Source organism: Lytechinus variegatus, chromosome 16, assembly GCF_018143015.1.
Source record: "Lytechinus variegatus isolate NC3 chromosome 16, Lvar_3.0, whole genome shotgun sequence".
In the NCBI taxonomy this organism is placed as follows: Eukaryota; Metazoa; Echinodermata; class Echinoidea; order Temnopleuroida; family Toxopneustidae; genus Lytechinus; species Lytechinus variegatus.
The window spans coordinates 24,548,478-24,566,751 of record NC_054755.1 but is presented as its reverse complement, the minus strand read 5'-3'; positions in this window follow the sequence as shown (position 1 = coordinate 24,566,751).

Sequence of the window (18,274 nt, the reverse complement as noted above, 5' to 3'; positions counted from 1 at the left end):
TACATATGAAAATTTAATCAATGCATTTTGATATCAAGGAACTATATTGTTAAATATCAAAGTTAAGTTTTTTTTTGGAGAATGTATACCTTTTTTTGCTTCACGTTACTGAGTCATTTTGGTTTTGTCACTGCCTGCTTTATTATAGTACAAACAACAATTAGCACCATCTGTTGTGTCATTGCAAATTCTGATTTTTTGGGTTTTTTTTTTTTTGGGGGAACCCATGAAATTATGAAATCTGTGTAAAGATTTCATAATCTAATGGGATTTACCCCCCAAAAACAGAATATGGTTTGCTCTACATGTTTCTTCCCTGTTATAGAAATGTAATTGTGACTAGCTTAGCTTAGGAAGCACTAGATAAAGTGAGAAAAATGGATGACACTTCCTTTACAGTGGAAACACAATAAAAGTAACCATGCATGTATAATATGTAGAAAAATTCATTACTGCATTCCTCCGCGTATCAATCCATTGTTGTCTTTATTTGCCTTTGAGAAGGACGTCGAATTATTGTAAATTATTGTTTGGTTTAAAGGTAGTTTAGAGTTGGAGGTCTGAGCTTTGATATAAATCCAAGGACCATTATCATTCCATATTTATACAAAATATAATTTATTCAAAGGTAAAGTAAGTTGATAAAGAGGAAGGATATTTTTGTTATGTTCGTAGTTACCTTTGCCTTTTATTTCAGTGGCTAAGATGGCACATGTACAAAGCCTTTAAATATTATAAAATTAGCAGGTGTATGGCTTGATTTTTATAATGATATGCGTAGAGCTGTGCTGAATCTGTTCAATTCTTGCCATGACCCTCAACTTTATTGGTCATTTATGCGCTACTACATGATACATGTATAATTGTTGAAATCGAAAGATTTTTATCATTTGTTGAAATCTGAAATATTTGTTATAATACTGACAGCTGTTTTTAGGGGAAATGTACATTGTATTCTGTAAGAATAAAGGACTGTCAAGGGTATCAGATCATTTTCCCTGAGGCCAATAATTGCTGTATCTCTCTTGATATTGAAGTACAATTTTCAGGCAATCTCATTTGGAAGTATTAATACTGAATTATAATTCTGTAAATACCACATTGCAATGGGCTACGATTGATCTTTTGTATTTATTTTTTAGGAGTCTTGTGCTCCAGCCCAGTAGATGTTCCACAAAACTTTGTATAACTCTGATTTCACAAACATTTTGAAACTAAAGAGCTAAAAAGGTTCAGTGATTTATACCAAAACTTGGTGAAACTTCCAATAATCTCAATTAGTACAGCAAGTACAGGTTTTGTAGATAGCCTGTCACCAACACAGTCTTGTTTTTGTTCATCTGAATAATAATCTGAACTTCAGGTTTATTTAACAATGATTTGATAGAATTAATGGAGAATTCGCTATGGAATCATGGATGGGGGGGGGGGGGGGTGGGACATGTAGGTAGCCCTCAGGCACAGACTCTGACTTGGCACTTTTATTCAATGGATGAAACTTGACAGAAGTCTAGCCTAAGTTCTAATTGCTTGCTATAATGAAGGCCTTGCAAAGCTTATATCACGGATCCTACTTGAACATTATATTCTCATATTCTGTTCCAAAAATGAGACAATCTAATAGTATGTTTAAACAAAACCAGGATTTATGGCTGCAGCGGGGGTGGGGCAGCCGAGACTAGTTTGCTGAAAAGTGCATTATCACACATACCAGTTGATTTTCATAAAACAAACATTTAGGGCCTAAGTCTAGATTGAACTTAGCACTGTAAGCAGCTCGGAGTGTATGCTTGTTTAATCTTGCATGATTTCATATTTGATAATGGCCTAGTTATTGATCAACGTAGGTTTACATTGAAATCCCATAGGAATTTAATGGTGTGAAGCCAAACCTTGTACTTGATAGGTTTCTATATATGTTTATTGCTATGGTGGTGAATAGTGTTGATATTTGTGACAATCTGTTTCTTTCTTCAGATGGAAAGAAAGATGAAAAAATAAAACCCACAAGTATAAAAAAAATCAGTGATGTAAATGTTTACTTTCAAGGCATTGTTTAACTTTGTGAGCAGTCAATTTAAAAAATTCTCAAACCAAGATGACACATGTGTACAAGTGCATACATTAGAACTAATAAACCCAGAAAACATGCATTATTGAGAATGAAAAGCTAAAACTACAAGGCAAACCCTGATTTTGTAAATAGGTGTCTTATAGATGCCTAAATACTACACATAAGTGTATGGGATGAAATTAAGATGGTGTTTCCGGTCACTTTATATTTCAATTTTTGAAGCACTAAATAATTATTTTCGAATGCAATTTTTTCTGGGCTTCATTTTTGTAACATATCACAGACACAGGTGACAAGTGTGACCTTCTAGCTCAGAATTGTTAAAGTCAAACCAATGTTAACCAGTCACTTTAATATTTCTCATAATTGACAGCTTAATTTCAGCTATTTCAGCTTTCCTCTGTTCAAAAGTAGGGGAGCTCTTTTAATATCAATTTTCCGCTTTTCCCCCACAATCTTCACCCTTTTTCAACTCTTTACATTTGGGACTACTGACTCACTCTCACCCATGTTCATACATGATTGTACTGTGTTATTGTCCAGAATGATTTTCGTTTTCTGTATACAGATGTCTCCCAAAATGTAAACAAGAAATGCTGGGGCCTGTTGCATAAAACTTTTAACCTGAGAAAACTCAGGTTGATTTTACCAGAGTTTTTGCCCTGTGTTAAAGTCAATGGCAGAAATCAGACTAACCTTAGTTTTCAGTTTTTACCAGAGTTTTCTCAGGTAAAAAGTTTTATGCAACAGGCTCCAGATATTTTAATGTTGAAAAAGAGGTGTCTTGAAAGGCCATTTGGCAAAAACATGTGGAATAAAATTAATTTGAATGCTATAGAGATCTCGAGCTTGATCGTATGATGACCCTCCGACATGTATGCATTGGATACGATCAAACCCACACTGCTTTGGTGAAACTGATCAGTGAATTAGATTGAAATACAGATTATCATTAGGTGTATCTGAACCGCTTCGAAGTTCGCCAGTTCGTACCCTACACATTTATAGAAGAACAGCCTTTCTGGCACCCATGAAACAATATTTGAAAAGTGAAAGTTGAATCTTCAGTCACAAAGATCAACATGCATGTCTTTGGCTCCATCTTTGCTAGCTCCAAAGAGTCGATTGCTTCTGAAACATTTCCTTTCACTCGACAGATAGGAAACTGTGACTAAAACAGAGAGATTATATGCCAAATCTGAAGAGATTTTTTCTTCTAATTCTCGGGGTAAACAATTCTTCTCATAATTTTGTAAATTGTAATTTGACTTTAGTTTTGACGCTCTTGCTGAACACTAGAATTGGGATATGTCTTTGAACGGTTACATGGAAATACCTGTAAGCATTATTTGGGAAGATTGTTTCACATTGCTGTACATATGGGAGAAAATCTTTCATTTTGCATGGAATATGATTGATTCTTGATAATGGATAGCTGGTATGAGGTGTGTAATGCTTGTTATGAAGCAACTAGAGGACTGACAGCTTTGCATCCTTTTCAGGGGACCTGGTAATGAAGATTGATGGTTTATCTTAGGGCATTTGTTCATTGACTTGACATTGAACTGTGATGCTTATAATGAAGATGGTTTTGACTCGACCACTGGACCATTTTGCCATCCAAGATTTGTGAATATTTTGGAAAAATTGATTCTGTTTGCCCATTTTATTTCAACTTCTTGCGAGTGTTTTACTGAGGGTTGCTATGTACATTAATTGGAAACTAGCAGTGATGAATGGCAAAATTTTGAAATGACAGGATAAACATTTTGCTAGTACTTGGAATGAAATGAAATCAGCTCATTTTTGACCAATTAAAAAAAAATTCTTTTGTGGCAATTTGTGCACATTTAAGCAAAGTGTTTAGGAGTATCTGCAGTGCTGAGCTACTTAAGATTAGAATTACAAACATTGACAATCTACAAGACTGTGGTTGGCTGAGATAAACTCTATTTTTTTAATGGATTTTCATCTGTATGATGGTGCATCTATAAGATACATTGATGGGAAACTTGCCTTAGTGACTGAACAATAACATTTTTTTACCATCATAGCATCCGGAGTATAGAACAATGAAGTTCCTTGATATATTCAGCTTCGGTTTTGAGCCTTTCAGATATCTGTGTTTGGGTGACAAAGCACAGGTTAGTTTCATTCTTTCCCTTCCGTATCTTGCGAATACTACATTCAGAGTAAAAACACTATTTTTTCATACAACATTTTTTTCATAAAATACTGTGTACTATATAAACCTTTTAGTAGTTTAAATGTTGTAAACAAATGTTCAAATGGTTAAGAAACAAAGTTTAATATTTATATTTAATTCTCAATGAAATAAACATGGTTGTTTAAAACTACTGTGAGAAGTTATTCAAGTCTTTTTAAAAAATCTTTTAACTTAAATACATCTAAATTTGAGTGTCTCCACTCAAAGACTAGCACATACAAAACTTGCTGTTTCAACTCTGAGCGAGAGGGCCTTCAGTACACAAGGCATGAGTACATGTAGGCTGCAATGCAGACCCAAATCTCAAGTGAAGGGTTTGCACAGCAGACTACTTGCTGATGGCGCTGCTTCCATCAACCGTGGATCATATGCATGAACCAAAAGATGAAAGTAGGTGGTTTCAAACCGCCTTGATCACAAGAATCCCCGTTAAATTACGAGAACTTTTTAAGGCTAAAAAATACCCGTTAATTATTCCTGCATTCACACCGCCCCGAAACACATCCTTCGGGATAAGTTCCCAAAGTCACGAGCATGTGCAGTGTGTTTTGATAAGCAGGCAAGGCGCGAGATTCAAAATCACTAGCCACCCAGCCACCCACGCTGCCGCGCCCAACGTCACGCTGGGCTAAAAGTTCCCGTAATTTGCTTTCACACTGCCAAAATACCTGCGACCTTGGAAAAATCCCCACGAAAGTTCTCGTAATTTCGCCAAGTACCTACTATTTAGCGGGTATTTTCTTTCGGGGAATTTACGCGTAGTTTGCTTTCACATTACCCAAATACGGTCTGAAACCACCTAGCCATGAGATTGTAACTTTGTTCAGGAATGAAAGCGAACTGTTGGAATATTTGCAGTATGATGATTGATGGAGTGTTTCGATTGATTTGGGAAACCCAATTCATCATTCTAGTTTTGATATTGGCATTGTAAGATGGATGATCTGGTAGCTTGGCGAGGAAAAGGAAATTTGTAACGAAAATTGACAGTATAATGAAAAGTCCATACATGTAGGTAAAGTTAAATTTGGTTTGATCCATTTTGCATGTGCAGTATTTATTCAAGGACCTTTAAAGGTATTATTTAACTTTGTGAGCAGCCGATTTAAAAAATTCTCAAACCAAGATGAAACATAAGTACAAGTGCATGTATTAGAACTGATAAACCCTGAAAACAACCAGTATTGAGAATGAAAAGCTAAAACTACGAGGCAAACCCCGATTTTGTAAATAGGCGTCTTATAGACACCTAAATAGTACACATAAGTGTATACAATGAAATTAAGATGGTGTTTCCGGTCATTCTATATTTCAGTTTTTGAAGCACTAAATAATTATTTTCGAATGCAATTTTTTCTGGGCTTCATTTTTGTATTATATCACAGACACAGGTGATAAAATTGACTTTCTAGCTCAGATTTTTTAAAATTCAAACCAATGTTAACCAATCACTTTAATACATGTACATACCTTGAGAATCTTGATTTGGGTTTGTGTTTTCTTTTTGGGTTGTATTTGCAGACTTGTCTGATGCTTTAATTGATATATTGAACCCAACCTTTCTCAACTCATAATAGCTCCATTTTTTACTGTGCTTTTGTTCAAATTCTTGTAAAGCTACATGTACTTCCGAGCTTCCTGAATTAAGAAATGGGAAGTTTTATCTTTTCCAAGCAGGCTGAATTGATCCTAACAAAAAAGAAAAAAAAAAAAGAAGACCGAATAATTCAAGAGGAGACATTTTTACAGTAGTGTTTATAATATATCTTTTGTTATTGATAATTGACAACTGATATAAGAGGGCATTTTGTTGCCTGTCTGCTGGAATAATGAAGATATGGAGACTTATGAGATATTTGTATTTTCCGTATGCGTTCAATTTATATAGAGTCTGATTGCTTAGATTTTTTTGCACAGCAAAATATAGGGGCCACAATTCTTTAAGATGTGTATTTTAGGTTGGTTTTCATTTATTGAAAAATTGTTTTGGCATGGAAATGTAATTGAAGTTAAAGAATAAATATATATACTTCTGGTTTGAGAATCGTTATTGTGATAATTTTTCTTGGTTGTTTTTTAGTTGTAGAAATAGATATGATGTAACTTAATCTTTTTGTATTTCGCCACTGAAAACTTGAGCAGTATTATTTTGTTAATTTTATTCAGTTCGTTCCTTTTCAGAATGAAATGGGGTATAGTGTTCAGCTGTTTACATAGACTTAAATTGTTTCAGGATTAAATGTTAATTATTTAGAATTCTTTAAAAGTTCACTAAACATGAATCATGAGTGAATGATTTTCTACCTCTTCTGGTAATGAGAATGTGTGAGAGCTTCTGCCTCTGGACTGAAGCAGACTTTAAAGGGGAATGTTCCGGTGCTTATCTGGCGGTGTTTACACGGGACTAAAATAATGAGGACACCTTAAAAAATTCAGATATAATCAATCCTCATCTTGATTCTTTATCACAAAGGTTTGTGATTGATAGGAAATATAAAAGAACACTTCTGATTGGTTCCATGTCAATGTTAACAAAATGTACATGCCTCGGTTATTTTCATCGGCCATTGACATTTGTCTGTGTTACAGGGCCCTGATGAAAATTTTCTGCAAGTACGCACATATTCATTTTGGTCCTCTTTTTAAATTCAACATGAAATCAAAATGGAATGTCTGTTTTATGGTTAATTCATTCAAACAAACATACACAAAAAACAACAAAAAAGAAATAGAAATTGATAGGATCATGATTTCAATATTACATGTACTTCCTTCAGCAAGAAATTTAACCACACTGTGCTGCACTCGACCCAGGTGAAAACTGGGTACCCGGCATGAGTAATTCCTTGCATGCACTAAACGCTGGTGATGGTAGCTCGACCTGAAGCCGGGGTAATAATAGCAGCGCTTTGTATATCCTCTAGCAAAAAGTGCTTTATAAATCCAGCTACCTTTCACAACCTACTGCCTAAATCTGCAATATTGGATATGCTTTTATCATAATAATGATAATAATGATAATGATAATGGTATATATACCCAGGGTAGCCACTTCAGTTATGAAAACTATTTTCCCTGCTTGCCCTGCTATTATTATTACCTGGCTAAACTAGGCTACTTATTCAGGTTCACACAGCTTTTTGAGGAACTATTTTCCGCCTGAACCCATTTACCTCACATGGGTCAAGTGCAGCACACTGTGGATGAATTCCTTGCTGAAGGAAATTACGCCATGGCTGAGATTTGAACCCACGACCCTCTGTTTCAAAGTCCGGAGACTAATCCACTGGGCCACAGCTCTCCATTATTTCAATGAATGGGGATTTCCAGGGCTCCTTTTACTTGGTTTCCAGGGATCTTTTGAGCTTTTGGGGGGCGAAATCACTCCGAGCCCCCGTGTACCTTTGGTGAGTTGCCAATTTGTCTAAAGTTTGCACTCCACTCATCACATGGTCTACCTTCATTTACTTTAGTCTCTTGCAATTCCGTCCATCAAGGTTTTGTCTTAAAAGGGTCGATATCCATTTCGTCCTATGATTACTTCATCTGATCACCAGTTCGTCTATGACCATTTCGTCTCGTAATTAACCAGTTGCTCTAATAACCATTTTCTTTTCATTTCGCAAAATTAAAGAGAAATTCCAGTAGTTGCAGTAAACACTGATTTCATGAGAAAGTCTGTAAAACAAGGCTTAATTGTCAGTATATCACCGAGGATCTAGATCTGGTACAGTTACATCAACTGAACGTTGTTAAATCTTGAAATCTACGCTGAAAAATGTTCACACTGAAGATAACCAACACAGATAAGCGCACGTGGGACAGTGTATTATTATTGCTGGAATAAAGACCCGACGGAAGTGACCAAATCCGCGCTTATTTTGCTGATTTCTCAGCAATTACACAATTTCTTCCAGAATCCTTTGGCACATATGTTTTATTTATACAAACAGATACTTTGGTGGTCTTTTCATTGGATTCTGTACGAACTCATTTTGATATCGTTACCAAAACTAGCATTTACCTTTAATGCTTAGTCCAAGTAGACCAAATGGTATATGGACTAAATGGCTAATATTGGACCAACTGGTTATTGGAGGAAATGGTGAGTGGACAGAATGGCAGTAAGACCCTGTGGATAGTGGACGAACTGATGGTTGACCAAATGATAGTAGATGCATTGGTAATTGGACGAATTGGCATTAGATTTAGACCAATTGAAAATATAACCGTAATGTTTTTCCCGGTGTGAACATATCCTTTGGGTGTATTTCCTGTATGAGAGTGATGATTACCTGTGTCTAGCGAGCATGGTCACTTCATTTTGGTTAAATTAATTGCTGAGTATACATGTCTGACAGCTCTCGCATTAGCAGCTCTGATTTATGTGTTGTTGTGAAGTACATGTACATGTAAGGGGAGACATCGCCAAGTCTCGAATTTTGAGACGTTCTTGGAGAGATTGTATCGTTAGTTCCGTTTGTTATTGCACTAATATATTTTTGCTGGAATTCGTGCAGAAAGGAAGCTGTACAGCTGTTGTGGAATTACACTGGTGAGTCTTGATTGTCAGTTTTCATATTCATGTTCCAATTCAACTGTTTATTATGTGTGCAAATGTGCATATACATTCATTACTTATACAAAGTTCAATTTGTTGCTGTTTTAATAGTGTTTTCTTGTGAGCCGCATAATTCAACTCTGAATAATTTGAATACTTTTGTACAAATTCAAATGTCTGATACACGTATGTGTGCCTGTATGCATGTGAATTTATTTCTTTTACTGAAGATCATAGTGACTCGTTGTTTTATAAAAGTGTGTTCTTATTGGCTGCGTGACACCAGCTCTAATGAAAATGCAAATATTATGAGATAAATAAATAGTGTTATTCTCTGCAGCTACAACGGCTAATTGGTGCAGAAAGCTCAAGCAGTGTAGCTGATTAAAAACAGACAAAAGGATCTACGTTATTATTATTTTTTCTTTCTTTTTGTGTATTTGTTCATTTTTTTTGGCGGGGTGGGGGTTCCACATGAATGATCAATCACAACGTTTTTCCAAAAGTTTTGTCGAATTGTTAAGTATTATCAAATGTGTCTGTCAGAAAAATGATATGATACTTTTCACTGTACCATCATGTTTATAACGACAATAAGATATGGTATGCTGGCTTTCATTTTGGTGTAGTACACTGTAAAATGTTGTTTAAAATTTTAGCACTGTAACCATCATAAAAATTGGTTTAAATCTTTAAAACAACTTGTTTGAAACTTTAAACAAACTGCTTAAAATTTTAAACAACTTTCTTATAAAGTTAAACAACTTGCTTAAAACTCTGAACAATAGTTACTTACAACATACTTAAAATTGTAAACATGGTTTTTACATTGCAAAACTAATATGTTTCCTTTGAACTCTTCTCAAAGTGATGCTCTGCCTGGCACCTAAAGGTTGTTTAAATTTAGATGCACTTTTATGATTTCTTGATCAAACAATAACAAGCCAGTCGTTGTATGTATACCTATGATAACACTCGCTCTATTGACGACTGGTTTGATGGAATAATACGAAGGTGTCACATCTTTTTATGGCATTCTCCTTCAATGAGTGACCTATATGTGTTCAGACAAAAAGAGACCCTCTACTTAAAGGCATGGTCCGGGCTAAAAATATTCAAATCTCAATACATAGAGTAGAAAATGAGCAAAATGCCGAAAATTTCATCAAAATCAATAATAAAGTTATTGAAGTTTAAAGTTACGCAATATTTTGTGAAAACAGTCATCATGAATATTCATTAGGTGGGCTGATGATGTCACATCTCCACTTTCCGTTTTCTTATGTTATTACATAAAATAAGAATTTCTTCATTATTCCATACTTGTGTGAATAATATGTTTCCCTTATAATGAAATAAGTTGCAGAAATAATTATCTTATGCGCTAAATCAGTTGTCAATCCAATTTTTCTAGTTCTTAGAGGAAAAAAATTGAATAAACCTAATTTCATATAATAAAATACAGAAGAACAAGAATTTTATTAAGCTATAAATACTTTCAGCCCGGACCATCCCTTTAAGTATAGAGTATAGGGCCAAAGGATGTAATTTTGGCTATTAAATGGTAACAAACTGTTTAGTAGGTCTATGTAACAAACCAACAAACAACCCATTAAAGATGATGATTATTTTTGCAAGAGAACTCCATAAGCTTTGCTCATGTGTCTGAATATTATATAAGGCAAATGAAGTTTTAGCATGGAATACATGTATATAAACATATGTTATGTATTAGGAGGATGTATGCAGTAGGGGGAGGCCGTTCAAGTTGGTTCAAGCAGCACTATTTTTCTTACCGAGAATCACTGTGAAAAGATGTTCGAGCTAGATACATGTATGATTCATTGGTGTTTAGAATGGTAATTTCCATCTTAAAGAAGATGATTCTAATACCCTTTTCATAAACCTATCCTCCAATTAGCCGCCTAAGAGTAATGCGGATAATTCAATAAAAATTGCGTTCACAAACTCCGAAAATAAGCCGCATTATTTTTACGAGCGCCCGTCCTGAAAAAGGCGGATAATCGTCATGACAACTGGACACGCCCCCTCCGATGCGGTTGTGTTGGAAAAGGGTGACCTTATGACCGCACCATGGCAATTATCCGCATTATTTGGAAATGCGTTCATAAACTCAAAATCTTGTCTCGATGCTGCTATTATGCGGATAATAGCAGCATCAAAATAATGCGGATAACTCTGGTCCTCCTCCAATTTTACGACCAAATTATGCTGCTATTAGCCGCATAATTGGGTTTATGAAAGGGGTATGATACACCACTTCTGATACACCATTCTGACAGATTTTATGCTGTCAGATGCAGCACCAAGCTCAAATACTGGAAAAGAAATTATGGGGAATCAAACCTTATTAGTCCTTTCTTTTCGAATTCAACGAGATAAAACATTGAAAATAGATAACACATTGAAACTAATCATGACTCTGATTGTACTTTGAAATATTTCGACGTCATCCTAATTTGGAAAATATATCGATTCATACCCAGAATAACATGCACAATCCTCTCACTGCTATATGATAACAATCAATTTTTTTCTCTTGTCGATTGTGAAGAAAATGAAAGTTAATGAAAGTGAAACACACCCTTTAATCCTGTATTCCTAATTAGTAGCCGTGGGATAGAGATATAACCCGTCAGTCTTATAAAGTGGTGAATGAATTTTCAGTTTGAAAATTTCATCATCCCCCCATTCCCTGTCTGTGATCTGGTTCCGACACCTCGCCCATAAACCCTGAAGGCGAGGTAGTTTGATTGCGAGGATGTAGTCCATCTTCGTCTGATTGAAAATTGTTTCTTTCATCATGAGACTGAAGACTCTCAAGACTGAATATTTGTAGCATCGAATCCAACTTCGACCTAATTCTGACAGATTCAAGAGGAAACCTCTGTGTCAAATTATCTCTGTAATGTAATATATATGGGCAATTCCACAGGTTGGGACAAATCTGTAACGTGAGTAACCGACACATTCCAAAGATTTGCCAGGAGCATAATAGAATTTCCCAAGTTTTGTTTTTATACAAAGGATAGTCAGACTGTGTACTTTGTTGTGATACGGAGATGTTTAGTTCCTATCAATAATAATGGAGTTACAGCTCCAAGTATGAGTCAAGGTGTCTCCAAATGTAACGTGAGTAACCGTGGAATAGCCCATATATATATATAAATATAAATAAATAAATGTAATAGTGCTGAAAAAATATATATTTAAAAAAAGCCCAGAACAAATAAAAATCCTTATTAATGCTGGAAAACAATAAATGACATATTCCAGAGTATCCTTCAGAAATCACATTCAAGATGATAAATATATGGGGTATTATTTATCATTATTGTTATTACTACTACTTCTATTAGTACTATTATTATTTATTTTTTTCGTAATTTTTTAAATTTTTTTTAGATAATATTTTATTTATTATCATTATTATTATTATTTTTTTTTTTTTTGGGGGGGGGCAAGGGAAAATAATAAATGATGCTTAATACGATAAAAAGCACATTAATTATGTATTGAAGGTGAGCCACTATAGCCAGTTGGGTTCAAAAGGGTAACTGTTTTTTCCCCCCATTTTAATCAAGCCAGATTGAAATACCGTTCTCACTTTTGATGATATATACCCAACTCTTAGAGTGTCCACCCATATCGGGACTCTCGTCGGGTTCTGGGGTTTCTTTAATATTAGTCATACAGCTCAGAGTCAGTCTGTCACATGGCAAAAATACATTGATTGTATCGTACTAAAGCTTCCTTCGTGTACCCAAAATTAGTCCATGAGTGGGCTGAGAACTTGGCAATGTTGCTTTGGCATTGGTGTACTTGTGCTGATAACAGTTCCAGCCAGCAAGTTCACCTTTTTCTAGACTAGTTATCAGGTTTTACGTGCTTTCATGAGCTGGAGGAGGCACTTAAAGAGTTGGATTCTGAAGATTGAGGGGTCCGAGAGAACATAGTGCTCAATGGCTACAGGTTCTGGTACAATGTGTAATTAGTGTTTATGAGAGGAAATTTTCAGGATATCTCAGGATAATATACTAATTATTTATATGAACTATCTGTTGGATTATTGATACTTGCCAGAGATTTGGAGGCAGTCTACAGATAGAGAAGGTATGTATTATTATTTTTGTTGTGTAATTGCAATTTCTTGTTTTACATGTCGATGAAGAGAAATCTGCCCTGCAGTTTTCCTGCTTGGCAATTATGCTAAGTCTTGCAAATTTTAGGTCGCACTCTTGGACATCAATATCTGATCCCAGCTGTACATGTAGTATATAATCAACCATAAACATTTATCTATTTATTTATTTATTTATTTATTCATTCATTCATTCATTCATTCATTCATTCATTCATTCATTCATTCATTCATTCATTCATTCATTCATTCATTCATTCATTCACTCACTCACTCACTCACTCACTCACTCACTCACTCACTCATTCACTCATTCACTCACTCACTCATTTATATATGTATTATTTATTAATTTGTTTGTTCATTTGTTCTTTGTTCATTCTCTTGTTCGTTCATGTATTTATTTTATTCATTTTTTTTATGTATTTTATTTTTTTATCTGCAGATGTATTTTTTTTCTTGGGGTGAAGGTTGTTGGATGTCAGTGCCAGCAGCTATCGTGACATAGGGCCCCTCTTACATTTTTCCCTCCCAATTCACTAAATTTCCTATATTGTGCCTGTCGATATAAAAAGAAAAAAACTAAGAAAAACCCTCAAACCAGAATAGGTTTGAATTAAGAGTGCAAAGAAAGGACTACCATGAATATCACATTGAAAATATGTTATGAATTCCCCTGAAAATATGGCATAAATTCTTACTCATATTGAGTTGTTCAACGAAATTGCATGACTGATTTTTCAAGTAACGATTCTCTTTTTTTTGTTACCACATATAAAAAAACAGCCTTATAGTCGTAAATAGAGCTCTTGTGAATACATGAAGGAATCATATCCTCTTTAGTAGTATGCTAATAGGAACCACATTTATGCAGTTTCCTTTCTGTGGATATTAGGACATGACAGGCAATGGACAGATCATTGAGACAGGTCGAGACCCCCATTTTCAACTGAAATTTCCATTCCAGAGCATCACCAATTTAGAAAGGCATAGAAATTTTTTCTTTTTTCTTTTCTGTATCGGAGACCCTCAAATTTGTGGTTCCTTGTTCCAGTTCGCCCCCATCATTATGAACTATTCTGCTGGTCAGTGCAGCAAGCTCAATTGAGCTTGCTGGCCTTACAAAGCTCCCTGTGCCGTACTCCGATCCTAGCATTAGCTTGATCGAAAGAATTGATTTGAGTATGACGCATGCATCTCTGTGTGTGTCTATGGTGACACAAATCCAGTGAAAAAAATAGTTTTGGAGACCCCCATTTTCTGATATATGGTCCGTTCCAGAGCATTGCATTTTTAGCAATCTTTAATCCTAGAGTAGTTCTGAAGACCCCTATTTTAAGGCCAAGGTTCCAGAACCCCCTTTCTTTTTACTTTGGTGTGGCACATGGGTATCATGTTACAATTTGAGCGACCTCCCCATCCCTCCGGGTTGTTTTAAAGTCTGTATGAAACACACCTTTGAACTAGACTAATGTTGCATTTACGTGCCGGGGGGGGGGGGGGGTGGTCAATGTCATATGAGTAGACAGTGATAGCTCAGTTGGTAGAGATTCAGATTCTGGTGACCCGGGTTCGATTCCCGCTTGGTGCGCTATTGCCCTTCGGTAAGGCAGCACTCCTCATTACATACTCTATTCATGTAGGCCATCCCCTTGAACTTAAGGGGCTCTTTTCTTCATTTTTTGTGTCTGCGAAAAACACCCATATATCTATTTCCGCATTTTTCTTCTTGTCAGCACTTGCTGTCCACTGTCCAGTTGATTGTGTCCAATGGCAGTGATCCCCCCTCCGCCATTTACCTCATGAGTCTGATAATGTATACAGGATATGAGTCGGGAAATGATAGCTCAAAAACACACTGCCATGGTGTCATACAGCTAATTGCCCCCATAACATAATGATGTAACCTTGAACAGCTTATAATCCATGCATGACACCATAGACCACAGACTCTCTTCTAAACCACAAGCTATCATATGAACCTCATTAACCCTACAGACCAAGGGGATCCGGATAAATTTCAGGATAATCGGTTCACATTTTCTAGAAGATTTAGACGAAGATATTCTTGGCACTGGAGAGTCTCAGGGATAGCTTTGAATATTGGTCTACCTGCCAAAAGTTTTTTATCATAATTCCATCTGCACTGCAAATGATGAAATGTATATCAGAACACTGGCAGGAAGGAAGTAAAGAAATGCAATTGAGATGGTGGTACAGCCACCCCTGCCAAAAAGTTACCCAGTATGCATTGTTCTGAATTTAAGAGGAAGTACAGTCCACATTCAATATCAATATACAATTTACCCAATCTTGGTGGGCGCTCAAAAAGGCGAGGGGACTTCTGCACAGGTACTATATTTCCTAGACTTCAATGAAAAACTAGAAATATTTTTTCTTGAAAGCGAAGCCATAGTTTAGCAATTTACAGAATCTCTTTTGCTACTTTTTTTACTTGGTCTTTTTTTTACATTTTGGGGTAAATAGTCATTTTCCCCTTGTGTTTTTTTTTTTTGGGGGGGATATTCTTCAAATCTCTGAAAGTCTTGATAGATCTTATCATGAAAGGTTCATCGGTTATGTGTGTAGTATTGTGTACAGCTTTATGAAATGGCCCCAAGGCTAGACTAATATGTGTGAGTGATGGTAACTTACCTAAATTGCATGATCAAACTGAAACCTGAGTCTAATTACTCTTGATTGAGCTTTAGCAAGCTACTTTGAAGTTGTTCTATGGATCAGGCAGGAACTAATCATCAAGAGGAAGAGTCTATTGTTGTCTCACTATGTTAAGTCTTGATGAGATTGACATCTGGTCTTTAAGTGAAATTTATGAAAACATGAATGTGTCCCGATTATTCATGCGACATCTGGATTAGATGTTGTCTATGTGATTCATGTTTGCTCACAAGTCAAAAGAAAAAATTGCCCTCAAGTTGCTGACTTTTTTCAGTCTTTCACCAGTTCCGGATTTCTTTTAGATCTGCTTGTTTATTTGAAACGAACACAAGAGTGTTTTGATTTGAAACTTTTGAAGATAGTTTAGTCATGATGAACAAAGTTAAGTATAGTGGGGGAAATCACACACAGCCTAGGGACCTCTCAAAAGTCTTTAAAGAGATCCCAATCCGCCCCCAAAATATCAGAGTTAAACCCATTATTATAAAATGCTTGAAAAGTCACCCCCCCCATCCTGGAGCAGAAACTTATCCTTTTCCAAACTAGGAACTCCTGGAATATACATGTAAGACTTAATATTTTTGTCAAAAATGCAATTTTGTAATATGAATAAATCAGAAATCGTCCACTAGAAAGTTATAGTATCCTTCATTTTACTTCCGTAGAATTTAATAAGTTTTTTTGTTCACATGTGGCCAAGTCTCTATCCTGAAGGCATATTGGTTTCATTCCAGGTGGATTAGAAATATATATTTAATCTGATGAGCTTCCTTATACTGTATGTTTTAATTGAGAAATAGGAAAGTTTATACCCCTTTCATAAACCCAATTATGCGGCTAATAGCAGCATAATTTGGTCGTAAAATCGGAGGAGGACCAGAGTTATCCGCATTATATTGATGCTGCAATTATCCGCATAATAGCGGCATCGGGACCAGATTTTAACTTCATGAACGCATTTCCTAAGTAATGCCGATAATTGCCATGGTGCTGTCACATGGTCACCCTTTTCCAACGCAACCCCATCGGAGGGGGCGTGTGCAGTTTCCATGACGATTATCCGCCTTTTTCAGGACGGGCGCTCGTAAAAATAGTGCGGATTATTTTTGGAGTTTGTGAACGCAATTTTTATTGAATTATTGGCATTACTCTTAGGCGGCTAATTGGAGGATGGGTTTATGAAAGGGGTATAAGATCATTGATCGTCTTTTGCAGTTGAGTCTGATTTGTGAATTTAGTTCATGATAGCTTCTACCCTATTCCCAGCCTTATGGTTAGTCTTTTCTTGCTGGCAGAAATTGATTTTGATTTCAGAGGATTGGCTTAGTAACAGACTGTAAAACTCCAAGTTGCACTGAAAGAAGGTTTATAAACTTGATTCAAAGTCACCATAGATCAGCTTGTGTGTTATTTGTATGCTGAAAGAGAGAAAAGATTTCCTATTATTGTTGTGATCCCCCTGATGGTTTTATCTGTTGTGGTTTTATATACAGCTAATTACGGGTGTGTTTTGATACCACTCATGTCTGGTTAACGATGCGGATTAGTGGGCTCCCAAGTTCAAAGGGTGAAGCTAGATGGAAGATAAAGAAAAATCAAATTCCAGACACATTTTTCTATTTGTGTGCGATTATAAAGGATCTTTTGTGGCTCCCTCTGTCGTGGGCTGTCAGCTTTAGCAAATTCTCATAATTGAGCTCACATGGGGGGTTGAGATTTGCTGTCTCGATGTTTTATTGGATACCTGGACTATTGTGTTATGAAGCAACAAAAGGAAGCACTGAAAAAAATATTTGTTGGTCTTGAAGAATTGATTGAAAAGTATTAGCACATAATGAGCCACATTTGGGCTACTTTTGACGATCTCTTGTGACTTCATATTCATGCAATCATCGCTGGAGTGAAAAATGTCTTTGAGATGAGGAGACGAAAGAATAACAAAGATGTCGGCTTGTACCCCATCTGGGCTGAGAGGGTGATGTAAAATTTACCATCGATGGTGAGTTCAAACTTGCAGACAAGACGTACTTTGAATGTGGAGTGAAATAAAAGTTTCCTGTGAGGCTTGAAGAGCCGTGGTATAGTGGTTCTGACTCTCGCCTTGTAAACAGAGGGTCGTGTGTTCAAATCCCACCGCGGTCTAGCGTCCTTTGGCAAGGCGTTAATCCACACTTTACCACTCTCCACCCAGGTGCTAAATGGCTACCCGGTAGGATGCGAAATATATTGTATGTTTGATTTTGCCAGCGCCATAATGTGGCTCCGACGAATGCAAGGAATGCTCCCCAGGGAGTGGAAATTGTGCCCTTTTCGTGCTTGATTGAAATGAATCCAATGACCGGGGTAATAATATGCTGTAACACGCTTTGGGCCATTCTGGGAAAAGCGCTTTATAAAAATTGGCTATTATTATTATTATTGATCCCTGGCTTGTATTTAGCCTGCGATTGCTAATCTAATGAATTAGCCCAATCAGAGCACATTGGGCTTATTTTCTTCTTGAGCACCTGTAACTGTAGATGTGTATTCCTAAAGGCCTGGTCACACCGCCCGAGCGTTGTTGGAGCGGTC